The sequence below is a fragment of the Tiliqua scincoides genome, chromosome 2 (genome assembly GCF_035046505.1).
Source record: "Tiliqua scincoides isolate rTilSci1 chromosome 2, rTilSci1.hap2, whole genome shotgun sequence".
Classification (NCBI taxonomy): domain Eukaryota; kingdom Metazoa; phylum Chordata; class Lepidosauria; order Squamata; family Scincidae; genus Tiliqua; species Tiliqua scincoides.
In genome coordinates, this window is record NC_089822.1 from 68,516,543 (window position 1) to 68,531,507 (window position 14,965).

Sequence of the window (14,965 nt, forward strand, 5' to 3'; positions counted from 1 at the left end):
GACCCCAGCACATGCCCCTTCTGGCAACCCAGGTGACACTGGCAAGACCCCCCAGTCCCAACTGGGAGCCAAAGCTGCCTGACAATGCTCTTTTCCGGGCCCAAAAGATAATCGAGTGTCCGCAGATCAGAACCCTCACTGGAGTCGAGCAACGCAGACCTGAAACAGGAAAGGCAACATAAGCCAATGTGTCAACAACTCACAAGATGCCCGCAGGCAACATAACTAGGGACTCCCACTGGACGGTCCCACTCTGAACACCAAGGCTGGCTACGCCAGTCAACATGCCCCCCCAACCACTGGGGGAGCCCGCAAAAGTACTGGCCAGGCCCCCCCAACCAACGGGCCTAACGCATGTAATACCTAAAGGCACCAGAGTGCCAACGACCGATCTTTTGAATGGCTCCTGCCTGGAAGCTAAGCCTGGCCGCCGTGGATGCGGCACCAATCAGAAAGGAGTGCAGGCCAAACAGGCCGGGTGAAACGCCACGCCTCTGCAAGGCAGCTTGAAACACAGCCCTGAACTGATACACAGTCAAGGGAGAGGAGTTCTCGTGACGAAAAAGGGGGCCTGCAACCTGCGGCGCCTCCCAGCGGTAGGCCATCACCACCTGCACTGGGCAGATCTCGACATTGGCCGCCCTCTTCAGATGGACCCACTGGCCTTTACCTTGCTGGTCTGTCTTAGAATGCCTTAAAAATAAAGAAACACAATTAGCTTCCAACTGACAGTCTCCCCACCATAGGGCTCTGTCCCCCGGGTTAAACTTAGAAATGGACAAAACCTCACTGGGGCGAAAAGTCCCAAAAAATAAAACTAGGCAACAAGCCTTGAACAACAACGCCTCGTAACGAGATGTACAGAGTATCTCAAAATCGGCACAAAGGGCCTGCAACATACTAGGAGTGACCAGCTTATGGGCATCCGGGGGTCTGGGGCAGCTCCTTTTCAACACCTCCAGCATCCTTCTGATTCAAAAATCAGAAGTGCTATCAACCCAATCCAACGCCCTGGACTGAAATGAGAGGGCGGCTAAATAAACAGCGATCGAATGTGCTGACAGATCTCTCTCCCGAAGGGCTATGATAAACCTCATCAGGTGTGGACCTGGCAGAGACCATGTGTCCTCAAAATGCTGCTGCCTGCGAAAAACCAAAAACTCTTGAATCTTGCTCGCATAACTAACCCTGGTGGTGGCTGCTAGAGAAGCCCAGATCATGTCCTGGGCAGTGCTGAGCCAAGGCTCCACAGCCATAGGGGCATGGGTTCTAGGTCCAGCCATGCCTCCGGTGCCAGCTGCCTGAAATGCTCCTCCTGAAAACAAGAGAGCGTCGGCAATGCTTTTCTGCACTCCGGGCACGTGCCTTGCTGAAAAAAGAGCATTAATTGACAGGCACTGGAGAACAAACGCTCTCACCAAGCGCATGACCCTGGGGGACTTGGAAGTCTTAACTATTAATAATCCTGACCACCGCCTGGTTGTCACACCAGAAGCAGACAGAAGAATTAGCAAACTCCTCAGCCCACAAAATGCACTGCAACTAAGATGGGAAAAAACTCGAGAAACGTTAGGTCTCGAGTGATGCCTTCCCGTACCCGTCCACCAGGCCAGCGGGCAGCGCACCATCTGCCCCTAAAATAAATTCCGAACCCATGGCCCCCCGCTGCGTCGGATTTCACCTGTAGCTCGGCCTCAACCAAACACCCTGTCCTCCAGAATGACACCCCATTGAACTGGTCAAGGAACCTGAGCCACACAGCCATGTCCTTCCAAAGAGCTGATGTGACCCATATGTGGTGGGATGGCCTGCGCAACCCCGCCATCACCTCGCACATACGCCTCAGGAAGGCCCTACCCGGAGCCACTACCCGACAAACGAAGTTGAGATGCCCAACGAGCACCTGCAGCTCCCTGAGGGTCAGTTTTTTGGCTTTAAATGCCTGCCGAAGCAAGCCAGACAGCTTGAGCAGCTTTGCCTCCAGGAGCCTACTACATTGATTAATGGTGTCTAACTCTATGCCGAGGTAAGTCAACCTAGTTGCGGGGCCCTCGGTCTTGTCATGTGCCAGGGGAACACCCAACTGCTCACACAGCGCCACAAACGACGCAAGCAGTATTTTGCACATCCCCGTACCTGCCGGTCCCATAAATAAAAAATCATCAAGATAATGGGCGGTGGTCACATGGCCAGTCTGAAATTGGACCACCCACTCCAGAAAGGTACTGAAACATTCAAAATGGGCACAGGATATCGCACATCCCATCAGCAATGCCCTATCAACGTAGTAGGCGCCCTCGAAGCAAAAGCCCAGGTGGCAGAAATCGGCAGGATGGACAGGCAACAGGTGAAATGCTGACTCAATATCCACCTTTGCCATTAAAGCACCCACGCCGCATGACCTCAGCCTCCCCACAGCCTGGTCCAATGAGGTGTACCTGACCGAGCACAGCTCACTGGGGATACCATCGTTCACGGACGAACCCTCCGGGAAAGACAGGTGGTGAATTAACCAAAACTCCCCGGGAGCCTTCTTGGGGACCACCCCAAGAGGGGAGACCCGCAAATTGGGAATAGGCGGGGTTGAAAACGGTCCAACCACCCTGCTCAGGTCTAACTCCTTACCAGTCTTCTTCCTAACGACATGCTCTAACCCCTTCACTGAATGCAAATTCTCAGCTAGCACAGGCGCAATGGGCCATGCCGCCGGAATTCGAAAACCCTTCGAAAACCCGTCCACCAAACGACCTGCAGCAACTCTGTCCAGATAAACTCGCAACCATGAACACAACTGTGGTAACTTAATCGGCGTTAGCCCCCTTTCCATTGGGAGGAGGAAAGGGGGGCGTGCTGCCCTGGTGGCCTCGGCCAGCCTGCTGCCCAGGAGCCTGTCTTGGCCTGCCCAATTTAGGGCATGAGGACACGGGGTTCTTTGCCCCACACAAGCCACAGGCGTGCAAGAAAGTGCAGTTGTTTCTTCCGCATTTTCCTGACCCGTTGTACTCGAAACAGGTCCGTGGGTTCTGAACCCACTGAGCACCGCTAGGTGCCTTACTGGGTTCAGCCTTGTTCCTGGCGATAAGATGCCCGCTGTCCGAGTGGTCACCCCACGCCGGCCTGGACGGAAGGACTAGCTGCATCCACAATTCCCATTGCGGAACGTGCCAATCCAGTGCAGGATCCTATGCTGCATGTAGCCTAAAATGGTGGTCATAAGCCACCCAAGTTGTACCTGTATAATCCCTAAACGTCTTGTGTACTATATCCAAATACTTAAACAGTGCCTGGGCGCGATTAGGATACATTTGGAGCAAAACTGAGGTGTAAATGACATAGCCATTCAGCCAATTGGCCCAATTCTTATCTATTTTCCGCCTCCTGACCGACTCCTGATCCCTGACTGGCTCCCCTGCTTTTGGCACGGGCTCAGGCTCAATCTGCAAAAGGCTGAACGTATCCACATACTCACCTCTCCAGATTTTCTCTTTAACTGACAGAGCCTGATGCCCACCAAGAGGGAGAGCAATGTCCCCATAAGACACCCGGGGGCGCTCTCCTGCCTCGATACAGCCCCCCATCTGCATCCCAGGGGCCGCCAAGGGGTCCATCAACTGGCCCAGAGGGGGAAAACTCGGCACACCCGGTGCGCCAGGCGCCCAAGTCGGAGGCGGGGGGGCGCTGGCCCCAGCAGCAGCCGCTGCAGCCTGCGCCCCACCACCCAGCATGCCCTGCTGGTAAGAGCCCCATGGGTAATAAGGATTAGCAGTCCCCCACTGAGACCAAGGAAACCACTGGGGAGCGAGGGCCACTGAGGGCATGGCAAAGCCCTCCCTTTCATCCCAGACAGTGCTGACATTTACCCAAATCCTGCACTGCCTCACCTGGAGCACCTCCAGCCGGCTGCCCTCCTCGTGGAACAGCCTGCGTGGCACCCGTAATCTCCACCTCTGGCACGTGGGCTACCGGGGCGGGAGGCTTCGAGTCGCTCACCTCTCCGGGGCCCCTCACATGCTTCCTGGAAGACAAAATCTCACTCAGTTTGGCCCCACGCCCCTTCCTGGTCGATCTGTGCAGAGGGGTAACCGTACCAGAGACCCCACCACCGTCACCCTTCCCTGCCCTCCTCAGGGCCTTCTCCCTGGCATCAAAATAAGCAAGTGTAGCCCTGAGCTCATCAAACTCTTCCTCCCCTTCAGACGAAGAGGCTGGAGGGGAAGGAGGAGGGGGTGCAGGTTGCCTGGGGGCTCCCCCCCGCTTTTGACTCTTTTTACCCATAGTGAGAAACCCAGTGAAAATGCCCCCACCCCGTGTGCTAAATTCACAGTAGGATACAGGTGCTAGCCAGCACAATAGGGGAGGAGGTGCACCCCTGCACTCCCCAAATGCTCAGAAGCCCGCTGCAGCATCCCTCAAGCCCCGCGGGGCGAGGCGCCAATGCCCAGCTGAAGTGTCTCCTCCGCCGTCCAGGCGCTCTCAGCGCTACCGCCTCCCTCCGCTGGTCTGTCGCCCGCTGCATGCCGCCGCCACGCCACCCGGGCACCTTGCGGCCCATTCTCCTGCTCGCCGGGGGTGTGTGCAGAGGACACCCTCGCTGCCGCCCCGCTGCTGCTCCGCGTCCCCACAGCCACCAGCGCCGCTTGCAGGGGAAGAGGCGAGGGGCCGCCTACAGGCTCAGCCGTTCCCGCTGAGGACATGACCGTCCTCGTTGCCAGCCGGGAACGCACTGAGCCCAGCCGGAGAGCGCGCTCCGCACTAGAGCTCTGGTCCCGCCTCCCCAGCTGCAGGAACCAATCGTGGCTCAAGCCTCAGCCTTGGTGCACGAGGCGGGGAGGGGCCAATCGGCTGCTAGCGCCTGATTGGCGCTAACAGCTGTTCTCATCAGACCTGCATGATCCCAAACTCTGAGTAGATAATATATAGATGAAATGTTTTGAATATTCCCTCACTATCTCATACTCTCATAGCCAAGTACTAACATTTACTGTAGGATTATTTGGGAAGTGGTTCCAAGTCTTAACATATTTTAATATTTTTGATGTAATGTGTTAAATGACTGGATTATGATTTTTATTCATTGTTTCCTATCTATTGTGAGCCACCCTGTGGGGAAGACAGAGAGGATAAAAAATTTTTAAGCAAAGAAATAAATGTGCATATTTCCATGTATTATGCACTTGTGCCTGGGCTTACCTGCAAAAAAGTACCGAGAAAATCAGAAAGAAACACATAGGGTGCAGTCCTAACCCCTTATGACAGTGCTTTCCAGCGCTGACATAAGGGCAATGCAGCTCTGAGGTAAGGGAACAAACATTTCCTTACTTTGAGGAGGCCTCCATGAGTGACACCCAACTGCAAGATGCAGCACACATCCCATTGGCACAGGTCCCATTTTCCAGCCAGTGCTGGAAAGTACTGACATAAGGAGTTAGGATTGCGCCCATAGATATCCATTACCTGATCTGTGTGCTTCAAAATCGTATTACATGGATCATACTAATATATATGTGCTTCCAATTTTTTCAGGTATATAATGATATTCATATGATTTCAAATTTTTTTCATCTGTATAGAGCAACAGATGGCTCCCATATATGCTGTATGCAGGAAATGAATTTGTGTTAATCAGTCCTCGAAATGCTTAACCAGCTTGGATAAATACTGCAAGAGTGTTTATGTGGGGCTGGGAAGATTGTTTCTTAATTCCAGTAGGGCGGTGTTTCTCAAGGTTTGTCTTCTGCTGTACTACTTCAAATCCACCTACTTGAAGTACCACCAGAAGTAACTGGCAGTGACATTGTTACGTGAAAATCCCCTTTTGCCTTTTAGTTGTGATTTTCTCTATACCTGGTTATGTTACTATGGACTAAAATATCATGCAGGCTAAACTTCTTCCAGTACACAGGCCATAATCAAGTCAAGTCACAAGCTCATGGTTACACAACCACCACCTCCCTATGGTCACACATTATGGGAGGAAGTCTGGCATCGTAAATCATTGTTTAAGTGTCTCCTACATTACTGTATTCATTGAGTTGTTTTAACCCAATCACTGTTTAAGGCAAAAGTGTCTCCTAATCCAATCACTGCTTAAGTGCTGTATGCAAACTTGAACTGCCTTCTTGTGTTGCTGATTCATTGTTTAAGTTCCCCCATCTAGGAAGCCAGCTATTGACCCCATTGAATTTTGCTGATAACGACATCCTGATCCTTTGAATGTTTTCCCTGCTGTGTGGTAGTAACGAAGCTACCAGCACCATCTGAAAACCTCTTTTAAGAGAGGGCTTCCTCTCACATGCTCTCTCCGGCTCTCTCTCCAAGGACCAACATATCTGTGTTGTGTCAGAGGGTCCTCTTCACAGGACTCTTCCCCCCCCTCCAACTACTCTACAGGATAGGTAACTATCTTGCGCCTGGAACTCTTTCCCTTCTCCCCCCTCTCCTTTTTTCTCCCCTTCTCTCCCCATCTTTAGTTAGCAGCTGGGGTTTGGCAGACCAGGGACCCCTAAAATCCTTTCCTTACAATCTTTCCTTTTTCTAATTTCCTCGGATGCACCAAATACTCTTCACACGCAACCACCATGAAAGCTAGGTACACTGGATTCAAGTATTAGGACCAAGAAACATACACTTATCATTTCTCCATGTGCATTATTTACCTTTGTGCTTTTGTAATAAAACTATAATCTTATATTTAAAATTATCTTTCTCTCAGTCTCCTCTTTAAGCAAAAGGGAATTTCTCTGCATTATGCTGTCTTGTTATCCAGCCTGCGATCCTAAGGTTCCAATAAGGGCAGTGTAATAATTCCCCTAAACAAAACAGCCCTTTTGGTAACAACATCACCAATTACTTCTGAGTTGGGAGGCCAAATGCAATGTGATAAACACCTGTAAGGGCTCAAGGTGGACAGGAGGGCTTTTTCAAGCACAGAAAAGTATGCTTTAAAGCTCTGCCCACTGAGGCAAGCCTCCTGCTGTTTGTTGCATCCCATTCCTGCTCTCACTGCCAGGCGGCAGGTGTCCAGGGGTCCTGCAAGTACCACCAGATACCACCTCAGGTATCACTGGTTGAAAAAACACTGCAGTAGGGTGATATAGATCTTCTCTGCCACAGACAGGTCCTGATGACAAGGTAAAATTACCACCAAGACCAGAACTAAAAATAGTCCCCAAGTAAGTGCCTTTAAAGACATCACTGAACATATTAAGGAAGGACTTTTGGTACTGAATGCAGGTGCTGTGTAGTTACTAACATGTGGACAATGTGAACTGTAACGTAAGAAGTCCCTCTTTGAAACCTGCAAGCTCACAAGGTGGGCTAAGTAAACTCCTATTCCCTCACTTTCAGACCCCTCAGTAATATAAAGCTAATAGCACTGGCAGGACTATCTTATAGGAAGGATTACTGAGATAATGTATGCAAAGTGCTTTTTGAACAGTCAAGCACACTGAAGAGCTTTGTTACAACTGCTGCCTAAATATTCCTGTTAGGCTGAGTGCTGGCTAATAATCCAGAATGATTGGTTTATGTTTAATGAATGGATACTAATGATAGCTGAAAATTTCCCTTGAGCTTTTGGAATGAAGCACCCATCAGAGTTTGGAGAACCTGGACATCCATCCAGCTATGGGCAGGGGGCAGAGAATTTGAATGGACAGAGTGTGTGGAAGACACCCAAATTTTTTTACATGGGGCTAGTGGAAACTAGGGTACAGCTTTGGGAAGGGGGTGCACAAGTTGCCCTCTGGGACTATAATGCAGGCTGTACTGTTTACAGAATGTATTTATATGTATAAGAATGGATTTGACTTTACTATGCTTTACTTGTATACAAATAAAGCCAATAATACAAAGGCAGCATAAGCCTTCAGTGCTCTCTCTTTCAAAAAAAATCTAACAGCCCAATCTGTGGCATGTCTACTCAGAAGTGAAGTTCAATGAGACTTACTCTTAGGTTTGTGTGCACAGTCTGCTCTTTTCAGAACCCATGGATATGACTTACTGTGGATTCTGAACCCACCACTGGAGGGCCTCATTGAACCTCTTGGATGCAACCAGAAGTGCCTTCCAGTCATGTCAGAGAGATTTCTGAGGCATGCTGAGGAAGCACTTCAGAATGCATTCCAAAGACTTCTGAGATGCACTTCCGGTTTTCCAAAAACCATTGTAAAGTGACGATTTGTATTGTAATTTGAAACCTGGCCTACATCAGCCCAGGAGGGATGGTGCAAGCCAGATAGGATTGTGGCCTGCAATTGGAGAAGTTCATGTTTCAAGAACCCCAGAAATACTTGGGAAGGGCACAGAGTAGGCTTATGGGCTACACTCAACTTCAGACTCTATGTCAGGTTGCTCAGTCACCCTGTTATCTTCCAAACCCTTTGATAGCAGCCTCCCTGGACTCCTTTCCACCCTTGACCAATCAATAGCAACCCTTAGTCTTCAGCCCCTTCTGCATTATCCCCAGCAGGCTGCAGGGAATTTAAATCCAGGTATAGCATTTCCACTGGCATAGCAATGGAGGTCCTGATTATTATAGCATTGTGCCCCATTCAGTTTGTTAGTGCTGGACAACATGAAACGGGGCCAGATGGACTCAGATCCTCCCCATTGGTTGGAAACACTTCTGGGCAAACTCTTCTCTCTCTACCTTTCTCTTATAAATACCAATTCCCCTTAAGTGCACTACAACCAATGATCATTGATGCTTAGTGTGCTTGTTTGGGCATATATATATATATATATATATATATATATATATATATATATATATATATATATATATATATATATATATATATATGCCTGTTCTGGACCAAGAGTAATAATAATTTCCAGTGTTGCATGCAGCCATGACCAAATTGGTCTCATCTGCTTTCAAAAAACAGAGGCACTGTACTTGCCCATTCTGTTTTATGTACCCAAAAGAGGACATGATACGAAAGGTAGCAGAATTGCACAAAGTAGTGGCTGTGGTTTTGCCTTTTGACAGACTATATGTTGAGGCCCAGCCAAATCATCCTTTGCCTGTACTGCTGCATATCAATGGAAGATGCTTCTTACCAAAACAAAGGAACCACTGGCATTCTGGGGGGGGGGGGAGACGCTAAGTTTTTCAGGCACCTGAATGCCGCTTTGCTTTTGCAGCTGCAACTTATTCTGCAGGCATGGGAAAGGGGCAACTTCACACAGGTGTTCAGGTGCCCAAAAAACTTAGCATTCCCACTCCCCCCAGAATGAGAACACCCATCATTCCAGGAACATGTTCTTTTGATACTTCATCCCTCAGAGAGGTCCCCTATAGGGAGTCTGAGACAGTTTCTGTACTTTGTTTTCTTCTATCTTCAACAATTTTAATTTTTTAATACAAAGGTTAATATTTTATTGCTTCCAATAGATAAAAGAAAACCTTGTCCTGAAAAGAAAAGTCATTTCCTCCATGACAAAGAGATATGGTCACAGTTGACGCTGCCAGCTTACAACCTAAATTATTCTGATAACTTCATAGACTAATACTTTCATATTTCTTTCTGTGGAGAAAATATATGTATTTTAAATTAAGGTTGCTGATGTGATACAGTTGTCTCCAATTAACAGTCAAAGTGATCCTTGTTCTTTCTCAAGAAGGGCCAATATTCTTGTGAATAGGTTATCTATTTAACCACATCATGCCTCAATGGTTGGTACTAGTCTTCTTGTTTTAGAACTCTGTTTTATTATTCATTACTTCCAACTGCAAAATTAAGATGGCTCCACTCAAGATCAATAGATATATTTGTCTCTACTGGTGGCTGCATCTCAATATCACACTTTCAGCAAAGTCAGAAAACAGCAGGGACATGTTTGTTGATGAGCCATATGCATAAACTCAGGAGGGGGAGTCTCATTTAGTAACTAAGCACAAATCTATTGCTTTAGAGATCTTCAGGAAGAGGTTGTGTTCCATGTGCCATCATGTACTGAGGCCTGACTGGCAAGCACTGGGACAGGGCTTTGGTGGGTTTTGACTTTGGAATTCCTTTCTACAGGGAACGATGCACCTGCTCTCCCAGTTTTTAAGAAAGTTGGAAGAACATCTCAGTTCTGTCAGACCTTGGGTAGGGGCTGAGTGAAATTGCAACTCTCTCTCCCCGATTGATTTAACTGCTTGACTATTTTATTGTTTTATATGTACATTGCCTTTGTTCGTTTTTAACCATCTTGTAACCTATAAACAAAGGATGCAAAACAAATTAAAATAATAAATATTTGTTAAGCTAGAGTAAAATTATGCCCTGACTTAACACCTTTGCTCTGAGATCTGAAACAGGATTTCAGAAGTGCAGTTGGTAGTATCCTGCAAGAGAACTTATTGCTAGCAGCTCCCATCTGTGGATCTCCCTGCTCTGTAAAGTATGGCAGACTCCCTCACTATCAGGATAGGTAAATGAAATATGTTTTTACTTACCTCTTTGTAGGTTGCCTAGTTCCCAATTTGTCGTCTTGGATCTACACCGGCTTCTTAGGTGGCATAGGTCTGTGAAGACTCCTGGGGGCAGGTCTAGGTCAAGTAGGAGGAGATAGGATCCTGGTGTGTATGGCTGCCTCTGAGGTCCAGCACTGAACTGCTCCCAGCCTTGCCTGCTTCCCACCCTGATTTGCCCCTGATCCTCCCCACCTGCTGTCAATTTACTGGCAATGGCAATTGTGGAGGACAGCAGAGGATCAGCAGGCTGCTGTTACCTTTACACACCCTCCAGCTGTTTGCACTGATGGTCCTGCAGCATACAACATCCACCTGGCTTTAACAGTGTCAGCCTGGGACCTGAATTTGCCCTCAATAAGATTTGGCCAATATAACTATATACTATCTAGGTCATTCTGTGTTGATACAGAATGTCCTGGATACTCTACTACCCTAACAGCCAGGATTCACCAGGTAAAAAATGGAATAAGAATCTAACATCAGCCCTGTCATTGGCAGCAGGCGTATGAGGCCTTTGGTCAGCTGACAAATTCTAGGCTCTGACTCCTCATCATGGAATGGGACTCCCCATCTCTCAATTTCAGAAACTAACGGTGGAGAATCTTATGTAGTTGAAGAGCTCTCGGTCCTGGTCTTGCCCTCTGCAATGGTCATTGGTTGGCAACCTTCAGTCTCAAAAGACTATGGTATAAGCCTACAGCACCCGGTATTCCCTAGCGGTCTCCCATCCAAGTACTAACCAGGCCTGACCCTGCTTAGCTTCCAAGTTCAGACAAGATCGGGCATGTGCAGGGTAATAGTTGCTGCAATGGTCATTGCTCAAATGTGAAGAAGACACCCTATATCTGATCAAAAGCATCTTGATTATTTCACAGAAGTGTGCCTTACCATTAAAACATGGGGGTGAACCTTGGCTCACATCATATCCTTGAGATTCAGCTACTGTAGCCATAGAAATTGGTCTTATTTTCCAGCAGTCTAAACTAAGAATTGAACATGGCATTGGCAAACACTACTAGTTACTGAATCATCCACCAGCTTACAGCATATTATATTTTTTAACAGTTAAGCAAATTGCATGGGACAGTACCCACATGTATAGCATAGTCCTTTTCTGTGTATTCGTGTAGTTTATGTGTATACTTTTGTGAAGAGGAATTTTGCAGTATGAAGTAGCCCTTTGTACATCAAGCATTGTATGCACAGCATTTGCCTTCAAAATATTGGGGAGGGGCTCGGCAGCTAACTATTGCTCAGAGACCATTTTAGGTTGTGTCAAGCTAATGATCCCCAAAGCAAACAAACCCACTGACAAAAGAAGCTCATTGTGCATTCTTTCCAAAAGTGAGCATGGTTATTATTCTGTCTCTGCAGTTCATTTGTGGACCAGCACATAACTATGCTTTATCACAGACAGGAAAGTTATACTGTTCAAAAGCTCAGTTAATGAGTTTAAGAAGTGATTATAAGCTACCACATTCTCAGTGCACTGTACTCTCCAGTAATAATCCAAATTGCCTGTGACTTATGATTATATTTGGCAACAACTATGAGCTCCCACTGTAGTGTGAAATTAACACCACAGTCTGTAGCAATGGTATTTATTGAGCACAAGGGAACAGATTATAGGCTCATAAATTCAAAGGCAACCTCTGCTATTACTTAATTAGAATCAGTATCTCTGCATAAGTTAACAGCTACATTTGGCAGAACTCCTATAGTCAAGAAACTATCAGAAGCGTCAATATACAATTTACAGCCTCAAACTTTTGATATGCAATTGCCTGTTAAAACTGAGCTAAACTTTGGCAAGTCCAGATTGACCAGGTGGTAATGGCAGTACAGTAATGGTCTTTGGGATTGAATAAAGTAGCTTGCTTTAAAAAAAAAAAAAAGGTCAACACACATTTTGCTGTCTTAAAAGTTAGACCTATTCCTAGGTATATGTGGGGTGCTGATTTCAAGAATGGCACCAGTTTTACCCTGTCATGTCTAGTTTCAGATATACTGCATACCCTCATCAGTGTTTCAGGCAACTTTCTTGTGAAGAAGCCTACACTTGGCCACCTCACAAAGGGACTGTTTGAATAATTTAGTAATGAGGCTATGCAGCTATCTCTGAAACTAGATGCAATAGGACAAAACGGATGCCATTTTTGGAATCAGCACCCCAAATTCATATAAAACCACTATAAATTTTGAAAAAAGCTTTTCTGACCCTCAATTTCACAAACCTGTTTAAATTAATCAATAATAAAGTGAACCCCTTACTTACTTTCATTTTGTTTTTTACCGTTTGTAAAAGCTATGCACTCCCGTTCTCCTTTCCTGTGAAACTTATAAAGGGAAGAAAACAGCATGGTTACTTCCACCCACACACAGCAAGTTTCCTTCTCCTGATCCCATCTGTGTGTACCGGTTGTGCATTCTTATAGTGAGCAAAGGGTAAAATGTACAAAGGTGGTAAGGTCCGCTATGTGGAAAAGCCCTAAGTGAAATATATAGACCTCAATTTTCTACTGAACAGGTGCTAATTTTCACCATGTATCATTTTTCCACCATGTATAATTCTTCACAGGTCCCTGAGGTTGCCTCTGATGAATACTGGACCTTGCCTGTGAGCTGCATCAATTTGTCTAGCATAGTGCATATTGTCTTATTTGAGACCTGAATACTGTAATTTTGTTTTGTGGTACAAGCGGAAGAGCCAGGAGAGGGATAAGAGCATTAAGGGTAACAAAGCATGAATGTGAGCAATGATTGTAACATGGGGCCAACATAGAAGTGGCTTCCAACATCTGGTGGAAGGAATTATGTGGAGAACTCCATTTTCATGCTTTGTTCCTAGGCAAATGTTGTCCGACCAAGGTAGGATGCAAGAGTGGAGAGAAAAAAATTGTTTTGGGAGGGAGCAGCATCACTGACCCTGCCTATGTAGGTCCTTCATACAGATATTGTCACACTAGCATGCTAAGAAGCTATGAGGAAGTGAGTCTATGTTGCTATGGGCAAGTACGAGTTAGGTTTTAGGTTTTCTTGCTGTTGAGGCTGAAGGCTGGGTGGTCAAGCAAGATGACTTCACAGTAAAATTCGGTTTTGAGATCATGGAGAATTCCTTGCCTGTTTAAGCAAGTGGATTTTTAACAAACACATCTACAGAACGACCTCCAAACACTTAATTTTTTAAGGTGACAGACCCAAAGCTGGAACAATCTATAAACAATTTACCTCTTGAAGCTTTTGATGAACCATACTAAACCATGGTTACCTTCCAGACTGCCGGTGAAGTGGTATTTACTGGGTATATTTCTTCTTGCTCTTCAGCTTAATGTCATATCTCACTGTTGTTTGCGCTGGTAATCTTTTCAAGGCAAATTCATGATTTTTTTCTTGTTCTGTTTCTGTGAAGTGCATCCGGAGTATGTGAGCTCTCTACAGTGATCATAATAATGAATAATCATCTTGTTACTTGCTTTCCTACAGGCACTGAGTGCAGTAGACGTACTTGAAAGCTTCCAGGAAAATATACTATGTTTATAGGAGCCAGGAAATAATATTTGTGATTTAAGCTTCTTTTGTTCAAGCGGCACTTTATTATGTATACTCTCTTCTCCCCCTCATTTTTAAAATATTTTATTGTTACAAGAAATAATGCCACACTGGGTACCCAAGAGAAGGTACAGAGAAGGCTACAGTAAGAAAGAGACTGCCGAATAAATCAGATTCCATCTGCCTATTGCATATATCTGCCATGTTTTAGTCTGGCCATGTTTCTGCTATTCTTCTGCTGATAAAGAAAACTCCCACTGGTGTAATAGTGGATGTCCACAAGTATTATAAATATCCTTTCATGGATCTCCACTGAGGTATAAAGCACAGGGTCAATTCAAAGTCAGTCCTACATTTTTAAGAGCAAGCAAGTATATTATTTGCAAGAGGGGGAGTGAATCCTGTCCCTTGCTTAAAGAAAGATTTACAGGTATCCTAAAGCCACTTTATAATTTGCAAAACAAAACAATGGTTTATGTACCAAGTAGGAATATTTATTATACCCTGAAATGCCTCTCTGTAGATCACAGGAAACAGGATCACAGGGTAGGAGGGAGAGAAAACACCATCACATCTTTAATGAAATAACTTTACTACCAATGCATTACAGATTTTTTTTTTTGTCTAGCCCCTTCTCTAAAGGTATTTTCATAATTAAGTGCCATAGAAATAAACAGGGTTTTCTTCCAAATAAATGCAGTTAGGGTTAGTGTTTTCAGATGCTATAGTGCTGGCAAACTTCAGTGAGTACACATACAGTCTTGATTGCATTATGGCAAGAGTTGTGGTTTGCAGGTGGAGCTGCTGCCTTCCCTGAAGAAGCTAAGCAAGGTCAGTCCTGGTTTTGTTTTGGATAGATGACAGGCAGCCCAGTCCTGAGCTGCCCAGAGTGCGTGGCTGCGGCAGAGCCGAAAATGGCTGCCGCCACATCCTGCACACTTTGGACAGCTG

General features: G+C 46.2%; 1 pseudogene; it reads right to left on the reverse strand.

Moving 5' to 3' along the window:
- Window positions 1–11,156: 11,156 nt before the first annotated feature.
- Window positions 11,157–11,276, reverse strand: LOC136642467 (5S ribosomal RNA; annotated as a pseudogene).
- Between the last annotated feature and the right edge of the window lie 3,689 nt (window positions 11,277–14,965).